This window comes from Tamandua tetradactyla, chromosome 8 (assembly GCF_023851605.1).
Source record: "Tamandua tetradactyla isolate mTamTet1 chromosome 8, mTamTet1.pri, whole genome shotgun sequence".
Lineage (NCBI taxonomy): Eukaryota > Metazoa > Chordata > Mammalia > Pilosa > Myrmecophagidae > Tamandua > Tamandua tetradactyla.
Window position 1 is genome coordinate 102016774 of NC_135334.1, and position 11941 is coordinate 102028714.

An 11941-nucleotide genomic window follows, 5' to 3' on the forward strand; every position below is an offset into this window, starting at 1 on the left:
ACAATCTGAGCATGAAACACACGCCACAGTTTTATTCAGTCACTGAAATCTGGAAACAACCTAGTTGTCTTTCAGGAGGTGAATGGATTAAAAAAGAGCTGTGGGGGCGGGCCGCGGTGGCTCAGCGGGCAAGAGTGCTTGCCTGCCATGCCGGAGGACCCCGGTTCGATTCCCGGCCCCAGCCCATGTAAAAAAAAAAACAAACAAACAAACAAACAAAATATAATAAAATAAGAAAATGTTTAAAGATGTTTCCCTTTCTTCCTTCCTTCTATCCTTCCTTCCTTCTCTGTAAAAAAAATAAAAAAAAAAAAAAAAAAGAGCTGTGGATTATCCATACAATGGTGCACTATTCAGCTTTCATAGGAAATGGGTTATGGAGCCATAAAAATACATGCAGGAATCCTAAATGCATATTACTACTTTGAGTAAAAGAAGCCATCAGAAAGGCTGCATAATGTATTAGTTCAATTATATGACATTCTGTAAAAGCAAAAACTATTGCGACAGTAAAATATCAGTTTGCCGAGGGTTCATGGTAAGCAGAGAGGAGATGAAGCATAGGAAATGTTTAAGGTGGTAAAATTACTCTGTATAATAACATAATGAGGGATACACGTCATTACGCATTTGTCAAAACCAATAGCAGCTCTGATCTCTCTGGTTAAAAATCATGGGGTGCAACCCCACTGCAGGAGTTGGACACATACATACCTCAGAATGCAGGTTTCGGTTGCAGATTTCATCCACATTTTTCTTGAGGTGGGAGATGTAGTAATGGTGAAAGTAAGGGCCATTGCTGAAATGGGGCTTATATTGGATTGCTGGAAGACAACAACATTGAAGACATGTTTCTTCCTAGTGAGTTGTCCAGAAGGCGAATCCATTCTACAAAAAAATCATTCAAACTGGAAGGAATAAATGTGCAGCTGTCAATAGAGTGGGGGAAAAAAGCTATTATTGATTTGTCAAAAAGAAGAGTTTCTCTAGAGGAGGCAATCAGATGTGAAGACAAATTCACCAGACCCAAAACCGTTTACAGGATTCATTGCTACGTGGCAGAGTGTTGGAGTACACCAAGGACGAGCAGCTGGACTGCCTGTTCGGCGGTCTGCCTGGACCTTCCATGACAAGTACAAGAGATCCAGATATGGTGTCCACGATGCATGCAAGCATGCGGTCTCAGACCAATTGTGGATAGTTTAAATTTGAACAAAGCTGAACTGGGAAGTACTCATTAACAATATTAACAGGTGTCTGACCCCCCCCCATGCACTGTCAAAATTCGAGCAAATATTGAAGTGGCTTCTTATGATCATGAAGGCGTTGATGCTGTAGAAGAAGCCCTGAGAACAGATGTGAATTGTTTCACAGAAACCATGCGGTCAAGATTAGCCTAATAGCTCCGTCTCGGTATGTGAGGGCGGCAGCAGCACTGGAGAGAACGGAAGCTCTCTCCTCAGTAAAGCTATGGCTGTTATCAAACAAAATATTTAGGAAAAGAGGGATGTCTTCAATGCTTGAATATGAGCCCAAAGTGGTTACCAATGCAGATGAAACCGAACTTGCGAGATAGCTGCAGAGGCTTGAGTGAGAAAAGGTGTAAGTGGGTGGAGATGTTTATGCAGAAGAAATGGATGCCAAAGCTGAAGATTAACTCTGTGGGAAACAGAGTCCAATTTCAGGAACACAAAAAGAGCCATTCCAGCTGTATAATCCTAGACTTGAAAGTTGTCCAGTATTGAAAACTTCAAAGTGAATATATTTTATTTCCAAGTATTTAAATGTTCAACAGACCATAACATGTTAAATGTCAGCTGTTTCATACAGTAGCTCCAAAAGATTGAACATTTTTTAAGGGTGTTGCCTAATTTCACTAGAGACAAGCCTTTAAGGTAAAACAGTCATAAAATATGGCTTGTGATTTCCAATTCTGATGTCTCTAGACTAGTACACATTTGCAGTTTAGTGCTGTGCAGTTTACCAGGGCACACATGCAAACAATCCCAATCTTTTGATATATAACGTATTCAAGCAAAAATTAAATACGTTTCTGGGATACTAAAAAATGAAACAAAACATGGCACTTTACAGAACAAAGTGAAACTTAACAAATGCAAATTTTTTTAAAACGTGGATTTTGCATCACTAAAGACAAATGGGCCTGCACATAAACACTGCTCTCTAGATGGGGAAATGTGTTGCTTCAGAAACCACTATACATATTTATACTATGAATGACAATTTAATAAGGGGATAGCAATGGTAATCCAGACTCCTCACTGTTGGAGAGGAAGATAATCAAGTGGGGAGGGCTATTGAGTGGAGGAGAGTTGGAGCTTCCGTATAGACCAATGATTAGCTTAATGTAGATAACAGATTGTTACATATGGAAATATTTATGAATGTGTGTACATACACATATTATTTTGCATGCATATATTTCTTTGCTCTGTCGGCTGAGATGGCCTAAAAGAAAGGACACCCTGATAGCAACAAGCCCACCTGATTCTCATCTTTCATTTTCTAATGATTCTCTAAGAAAGGTAAACATGGTTCTAGGAGAAAGAGTTGATTCTTGGGCTGGGGCAGGAAATATGCAAAATGAGTCTGGAGTATCTTGTAGTCCCAGAAGGTAAGGAATTATTAAAAATAAAAACACTCCATATTGATGGAGTATGTTAAAAGGTCATGGGGAGCCATTGAAGGAACTCTCAATGGCCAAAGCTGTTAAGATTTGAGTAATAAAATAAATAATGTAATATTGAGTTATAACCCAAAGTATCCATGAATCCATGCTAATATAAATAAATTATTGGATAAATTATTAAATGGGGGAGAAGAGACAGCTCTCTACTGCAGAAGAATTCCAAATAAATTATTTAGACATTCTACCCTCAAGGAGAGGGAGCAAAACTCCTTACTCCTTAAGTGTGTGCCATGCATACTGACTTACTTCCAAAGAGTGCAATATGGAAAAGCAGAATAAAAGGGTAACTTTACAGTCAAGAAATGTGACAAACACTCACTCCCTTATCCAGGTGATGAAGATCAACACTGGCATTTGAAAATGGCACTTTGTGTGACTTCCCTCCCCAAAACTTATAACTCCCATATAATCATGAGACAAGCATCAAACAAATTTCAATACAGAGTATTCCACAAATCACCTGACCAGAATTCTTCAAAACTTTCAAGTTCAACACAAACAAGAAAAACCTGAATAAACTATGGGCTTTAGTTAATAATGTAACAATCTCCATTACTTAATGAATAAACTATAATTTAAGGAAGAATTATAGCTGAATATTCACATTGTAAATATTCACTATTATTGTGTTATTAATACGAAGATAAACTGGTTACAGGATATGTAACAAAATTTCAGGGATACCAATGCAAAACATATATTCAAAAACTTATTACCATAATTGTCATGCATATATGTTTTTCTTTTGTTAACTATGTGTTACATAAATGAAATTTTATTCAAAATAACACTCTAAGATTAGCATGCATGTGCTGATGTGTGCACCTATAAAGGGTAAGAAAATAGCTGTTAGTGTGATGTCTCCTTAAGCAGAAGAATTTTATAAGCATTTAAAAGATGCCACTATATATCAGCATCATTTGATGTTTAAGAGAAAAAAAATCAGTTTAGTTAATTCTAACAATAGTTTGGTATTTTAATCCAATTCAAGGAATAAAATTAAACCTTTAAGTTCATTCTCTAAAAAGTAAACTAAATGACATAATTATGAATATTATTGTAAATTTAATTAAATAGGTCAATATAAAGTTATAATTGTTTATTGTTGTTGGTAGGTCATAATACTATTACAAATTTCAGTGCAGCACAGAGTCACAGTACAAATCATGTTCTTAACAAAATTCAGAAAACTATGGTGCAATTTATATTTGGATTTTAACCCATAATGATTAGGTTGGACCATAAAAAAGTATCAACAAAAGTCCAAGAATTGGAATCATACCAAGTATGGTCTCTGACTACAATGGAACCATCGTAGTTATCAACGAAAATGAGAAAAAGTAAATAAATAATGAAAAAAGGAAGGTAGGAAGAAAGAAAGAAAGGGAGAGAGAAGAGGAGAGGAAGGGGGAAGAAGGAAAGAAAAGAAATGATCTCCCCAAATTTGTAAATTAAACAAATATGATCTAAATAAACTATAATTCAAGGAAGAATTGATGCAAATTACAAAATAATCTGAACTTAGTAATAATAACAATTAATAAATCAATACTCATGAGATACATTTAAAGCCTTGCTTAGAGTGAAATTAGTTGCTTTAAATTTATACTTTAGAAAAAGATTGAAAATCAGTTATGTAAACATGCCTCAATCTCAGAAGCAATAGCAAATTAAATCTGAAGAAATTAGGAAATTTAAAAAGTAAAAGTAGATACTAGTGAGATATAAAAGAAATATATAATAGAGAAAATCAACAAAAATAAATATTGATACTCTGAAAAGAATCCATAATGTCCTAAGCAAGACTGATCAAATATAAAGGAAAGAAGGAGTAAACTGCTACAACAGGGGGATATAACATCAGATATTACAAATATTAAAAGGGTATTGAGAGGAAATTATGAATACATTATGCCAAAGCACATGAAAATAGATCGAATGAAAGTTCCTTGAAGAAACAAGCTGACTGGGCGGTGCGATGGTGGCTCAGTGGCAGAGGTCTCGCCTGCCATGCCGGAGACCTGAGTTCGATTCCCAGTGCCTGCCCATGCCAAAAAAAAAAATCTGACAAAATTAACATAGGAAAAAACATCTGGAAAGCCCTATATTTATTAAAGTAGTTAAAACAGCAACTAAATGAAATGTGTGGGAATAAATTCAAAGAACAATCTGTAAGAGTTCCTCAGAGAAAACTGCACCGTGGTATTGAGGAAATTATTCTAATGAACTAAAATGAAAACAATCAAATGATTTATATTTTCAGTGAACTTGACATTTAAAATCACAAATTTCTTTTTATGGAAATTGGCAAACTGACTCTAAAACAGATAAGGAAATGAATAGGACCAAATTAGTGAAGACAATCTTAAGATCTAGAACAACATCAAGGAAACATACATTATCAATTACCAAGAAGTTGTAGAAATCTATATTAATGTGGGTGAAGCTAATACAAGGGTAGTCAAACTGAATGTGGGATTATAGCTCTAAATGTGAATGGTGAAGCAAGAATGCATCAGAAGGAAACACAATATAAATTGGTTTATATTATAAATAAAAATTTCTGTTCATCAAAAGAAGCATAATATAGCAGGAGAAGATATTTTTATGCCTGCAACTCACAGGGGCTCATAGACAGAATATAATAAACATAAATCAATAAGTAGAAGTCAGACAATCCACAATAAAATGGGCAAAAGACTTGAGACAGGCACTTCAAAATCAAGGATATGCAAATCACCCTAAGTATAGATAAATATATCCAACCTTAGTAGACATTAGAAACATGCAAATCAAATGACAACTAGATATTATGCAGTTACCAAAACAGCTAGTATAAGAAAGACTGGTCATTCCAAAAGTTCTTGAAATTGAGGAGCAAATGGAAAGTGTACTTTAACCGATTAACACAATACTTCAATATTTTCTCTACTTGTAAATTTTCATTAAAATTAAGATAATATTGGGCGGGCAACAGAGTTCTCAGCTGCCATGCTGGAGACCTGGGTTCAATTCCTGGTACCTGCACATGCAAAAAAAAAAAAAAAATTAAGACAATATTGAAACTCCTTAACATGATCTTCCGTGGTCCAGTCATTCTAGGGTTACTTTAGTTCTTTGACAAGTTACCTCTGATTTTGAGATTCTACCTGGAATGTTTTTTTCTCTACCATTAGTCTTACTTATCTTCTTATTTCAGCTCAAATGCTATTTTCTTAGACAAAGTGTTTCCAAAGCTCAAGTAGATTCATTCAATCAGTTTTGTATTATCAGTTCCTGCTTTAGACCACTAATTTAAATTTATAATTCTATTAATATTTGTGCTTTTATTTGTTTACTATCATTATAACCTGTTAAATTATATCGCAGGATCCACACCCACCTCTCTCTTAATCAATGCTAAACACCTAGTACAATACTTACCCAGAGTAGATTCTGAATAAATAGGCATTGATTAGGATTCCTTCAATTAACAGTCTTAGTCAACAAAGCAAAACAAACCAGACCAGCACTTTCCAAGATGTTTTCTGGGAAACACGTCCATCAAAATGCTTTGGAATAAAAAGCATATAACCCATGTACAAATAAATTTGAGAAATACAGTTTCTCACTCTCTTGAGGACTTAGACTCCACATTGAAATCTAAGAAACTTTGTCTTCTCAAACTAGATTGAATGCTGGACACACACACACACCTTTTCTTCCTCACCAAATACCTATTAAAATTACAAATATGAGTGTACAAGCACAGCCTTTGTAAAATATAGTTTCAGATAATGCATGGTCTAGGAATAACAAGTCTCTAGAAAATAGATTATTATATTGATTGGCAAATTCTCTTAGAAGGCTTTTCAATACAGGTGGTGGGATTCTTTCAGGTTCTGGAGAATTTAAACCACTAAATCCTGTGTCAATTGAGGACACTAAGAAATAAGAAATCTCGGGTCAAACATCTTGTGGGTACTTCAGGTTCTTCTCAGGTGCCAAAATCACATTTTATAGAGCTTGAATTTTGCTTATTCATAATGCCAGCAAATGGATGAATTCAGTGGTCTTCTCAAGTTGAAAGGTCACAGACCACCCAGAGGGAATGAAATTTACTCGTCTTCCAAGTCCACCTTTCCTGTGTGGTAAAATGGAATGTCATATGGATCTGTGATTGTGATGGACTTCTGGTATTGGAAGAATGCTATTGCACTTTGCTAATATTCTTTGCTAATCTTTATTTTTATTGCAACACTTCTTTCATAATATAATGCCATCACATTTTTATCTGTACTGATTGGTAATAAAATATAGACATTTTCCTCCCTTTTATTTATGGTGAACACTTCATAAGAAATTATAATCAACTGGCCCTTTAAATTTATACTCCACTTGGGGTCATGATATATTTTATAAAATGAATTCTCTTTAGAAAAAAATTGCTTGGGATTAAGGTCAGTACGTTTTATTTTCTCTCTTTATCACTTCTCCCTATCCAATAAATTTGATAGCTCTAAATATAAATCCTTTCACTTGTTTGGTTAGTTTTTCAATTTTGTCCTTTAAAAATAATCTACTCTTTTCTGCTAAAATGCAGTACTCTATTTCCTTCTATTAAATCACAGTCTGTGTACTTATCAATAAGTTCAACCTGATTAAAGTGAACTAAGCTTTAATTACCTTTTTTGCTACCCAGCTGCCTCTTGCTTACTCTTTCTCTTTGTGCTGCGATCACTCTTGGTTGTCCCTACACTTTCCAACTTGAATCAGCACCAAGGCACAGGGAGTTCTCATGCTGAGCAATTGCTGAAGAGGTCATTTTACACAAGCCTGAAGTGAAATGGAGTTAACTTCCCATGGATTAAACTTTGGGAGAAATCCAAGTAGTTAATTGCTATCATTGCATTTGTCCTTGATTAAAGTGGCCTAGGGGAGTTCTGATTTTAACATCCCATTAAGGCTACATATATTTCTTTAACTGTTATATAACATTCAAAATGTTACATCACTTTTGGTGAATTATTACCATTTTTCAATATAGAACAAACTTTTAATCATAAATAATATTTCCACCTGAAGTCTATGAGGATATTTTAACACCAGCTCTATATTTTAGTTTGTTTATTTACTGCTCCATGGGATATTTCTTTCCCCATTTTCGGAACAATTTCTATGTCACTTTGTTTTTGGAAAATCTCTTATACACTGTATACAACCAGATTTTGAATGTGTATGTGCTGAGGGAGAAGGGAGGAGAAAAGTGGGAGTAGAGAAATTATGAGTTCCTATACATGGTAATTTAATCCCTTTTTACTTTTATTTTGTTTCATTGCTGCCATTTTTGTCTATTATTCTTTCTGTTGTTTCTTTTTAATTAATTAATTGGCCTTATTTGTTGGTAAATAGTTTTCTTTCATTATCCTAAATTCCGTTAGAATAGTTGGAATTCTTAAAAATGATAACTTTTTCATTTATGAACTCTTAATTATTTGCAGTAAGTTTCAGAACTGTGTTTTTACCAATTGTCTAGGGATAAATGTCATATTGAATGCTTTTCTTACCATTTACTATAATTTTTCTTTCTCAAATCTGTTATTCTGATTCATTTTTGTTTGGTTAATTCTTTATTTCCCTTTTGGTTGGAGCAGTGGCTAATGTTTCCACAAATGACATTTGGCTCATAGAACTTTTTACTCTTGCCTGCCTAAATACTTCTTGTTGCCATGACTATTAGAAACCTCAGGGGATATTTGTACCTAAAACACTAGGGAAAAATGACCATGAGGTGAATTTGTCAGAAGAGTTTGCTCTCCTTTAACACATACGTAAGGAAAAATTGTAATCCTTATATTCTGTGGAAAAGTAGTTCCCAAATTATGGATATAAGGGTCAAGCATCTGGTGCACTGTTGTGGTAAGGAGAGAGAGAAGGAGAGGATATGAATTAATTGCATAGAGTTATGAATCCACGTGAATATGAATGATTGTTTCAAAGCAAATCAGTGGCATTTTACACATATACTTGAACACATTTTCAAAGGTATGTAAGTATGATTAACAAACTAAATCTTCAAATACTAGTGATTTAGTTTATCATTCTCATTTTCATATATTGATATTCATAATATATAATTCTGTCATGCATACAGAGGATGGATAACTGGATATATAAAATTTGAGACCCACTGTTTAAGAGATCGACTATCTTGTGACCTCAGATATCATCTTCTCACTATCTTGCTAAAAATCATTTGTCAGATGATACTAACTGCATTTCCCTGACCAAATCACATTGCAATTTTAAACATATTTTTCAATGGTTACTTGAAAGAGAGAACATTTCAAGATTTTGGGAAACTTAGTGGCAATATAGAAGGCAGGAAATGATTAGTAGGGATCTGCTTGAGGTACTCTCAAATCAAATCATTTGGACTCTCTTTCTCAGAAAGTGCATCCCACTATGTATCAAAAAAACATTTCATTTGATCGTTGTGAAGGCTACCACATCTGATAATTGTGAAGGCTACCATTCATGATTCTAGAACCCCCAATATTTCTTTAAATTGTAGCTAAAAAAATTCATTCCTCTCCTTTCATTTTTCTTTTCCTTATCAATCATTTTTCCTCAACACATTTTCCTTTTACTGACCAATTTGGTTCTTTTCTTGAAATCATATTCTAAGAGTCCATAGTTGGTAGGAGGCAAGCAAGAATTTATACCAGATTATGAAGGAGCTGTGTCAGGAATTCATGATGTGCCTTGAATTCTCTCCTTTTTACTCTAAGCAGGAACATTATTTTGCTAGATTATCATTTAAAATTTTGATTCTGCTTTCACCTTCTTACCCAAGCAAAGTAGACCAGTAAGACTTCACCACGTTAGCTGTGGTAGTCAAGGGTTATGCATGACTGTCCAGAAATGTGGTGAATATTATTGTATATTGTGATGTTTTATTTCTTGCTCATGTTCTGAGATGACAATCATTTTCATACCTCAGCTAAAATTTATAAAGACGTTAGAGTAGGGAAAGAGCTTTCTTTATTTGTTATTTCAACAATAATAACTAATTATGAATAAGCAATGTCATTTTTGTCTGGCATATTTTTTATTACAAATTTTACTTTCTCAAAGACTGCTCAGCACTAAATCACTCCAAATATACCATTCCACATGTGTCATATACCTACTTCCATAACTGATAACCATCCATGGTCATGGTAAAATCTTTAATCAATCACAGTGGTCTTTCCCACTGAGAACAGACCCAGTCTACCTGTCTTTCCTGTGATCCTACCTAGATATGCCAATACCTAAGTTAATACCCAGTACAGACCCAATAAATGTTCATTTGAATGAATAAACAAATTAATTAATGACAAATTGAGCTTAAAAGATCATCAGGATTGTGGAAAATGGCAGCATAGGAAGCCTCAGGACTTAGTCCATTTACCAGAACAACTATTAAAGAGGCAGGAACTCTGAAACAACTATTCCGAAATTCTGGCGGCCAAAAGAACACTGTATAACATCCAGGGAAGGGTGAGAGAAATAGCTAATAAATTATAGTAAAGAAAAGTATATTGGTCTCTGCCCAGTACCTACTAGTGCCCATTCCCCACTCTCAGGATAGGTCGCTTTACTGTTCAGCCCCTGGTTAGCTCACTGGTGACAGAAAAGGACATAAGAATCTTCTTCCTCAAGAACAAGGCTGTGCACAGTCAATCACTGATCACAACTTTTGATTACAAACTCTCAGATCACAGGAGGCCCAGCTCTGGAGGGGCCATTGTTCTAACACACTCCAAACAATGGTACAGTGGGGGAGACTTAAAGACACTAAGTTTCAGCAGGGTTGTGGAGGACAAGTTCAATTGCTTCATTTGATGGGTAGGTCAAGAAATCTCAGTTTTGTGGACCCATAGAAGGAGCCCTTGGCACCCTGACCTCAAGGATGCTATGGAGCCCAGTTACAGCCCCTTTGTGGGTCCTTAGCTTTGTTTTAGCTAAAAATGACTGACTTGGGAAACTCTTCTCTGGCCTGTTCCAATCACAGATTTGCCCTTGAGACAAGAAAGGAGTGTAAGAAACTATAGAGGTGTACCAGCTGGAGCAAGGGCATACCTTCTTTACATACCAGGGAGAGGGAAGCCTGTCTTCTGTGAAATAGGAAGGCATTCACATTCTTACAAACAGGGGAATGCCAAAACAACAAACAAACACAAGCCCACAGGCCCAGCAAATGCACAGAGGACCCAGCACATTGCATTCACCTTGGGCAGACCTTCTTGGTAGGAGAGCCAAAGCTTAGGAAAATCCCTGTTTTGTCACCAACTGGTTAAAAAACCAGAAAGCAGACATCTCAGGGAATAAATCTTCGAGCTAACATTTTAAAATATTAGAATGTAGGGGGCCACAGTGTTTCACTGGCAGAGATCTTGCCTGCCATGACGGAGACCCGGGTTTGATTCCCAGTGTCTGCCCATTAAAAAATAAATAACAAAAAAATTAAAATGTACAGTGTGCGACAAGAGCTCAAAACAAACAAAGAAACAGGAAGTGATGGCCTACCCAAAGAAAGAGGATAAAAATCTAGAAAACACCATCAAAGATCAGAATATGGACATTCCAAAGACTTTAAAAAACTGATCTTAAAGATGCTCAAAGAGATGAAGGAAAATATAGAGAAAGAACTAAAGGACATCAAGAAAACATTAAATGAGTAATATGAGAATCTTAGTAAAGAGATAAAAATTTTACAAGGAAGCAAACAGAACTATTGGAGTTGAAGACCACAATAACTGAAATGAAAAATTCCCAGGAGGGTTTCAAAAGCAGAAAGAATCAGCAAACTCATAGACAAAACAATTGAAATGATTCAGGCTGGGAGCAGAAATAAAAAAAAAAAAAAAGAATTATAAAATGTGAAAATAGCCTAAGACACCTCTGGGACACCATCAAGTGTACCAGTATAGATATTACAAGGGTCCCAGAAAGAGACGAAAGAAAGAAAGGGATAAAAGAATATTCAAAGAAATAATGACACAGTACTTCCCAAACTTTGCAAAAGTTGTGAATATGCACATCCATTAACGTGGATATTTTGCCAAATTACCAGGCCTAACTCTATCTTATTGCCAGTTTATAGAAAATAGAGTGGAGAATAAGCAAGCTGGAGTGTTAAAAGAACTACAGATATAGTCACAAAAATCCAGATTGAGGAAAACTTGATGGGACAAAATCCCTGTT

The 11941-nt window shown here is 35.1% G+C and overlaps 1 pseudogene; it reads left to right on the top strand.

Annotated features, from left to right (window-relative positions):
* Positions 1-720: 720 nt before the first annotated feature.
* On the top strand, positions 721-1576 carry LOC143645262 (eukaryotic translation initiation factor 2 subunit 1 pseudogene; annotated as a pseudogene).
* Positions 1577-11941: the final 10365 nt, after the last annotated feature.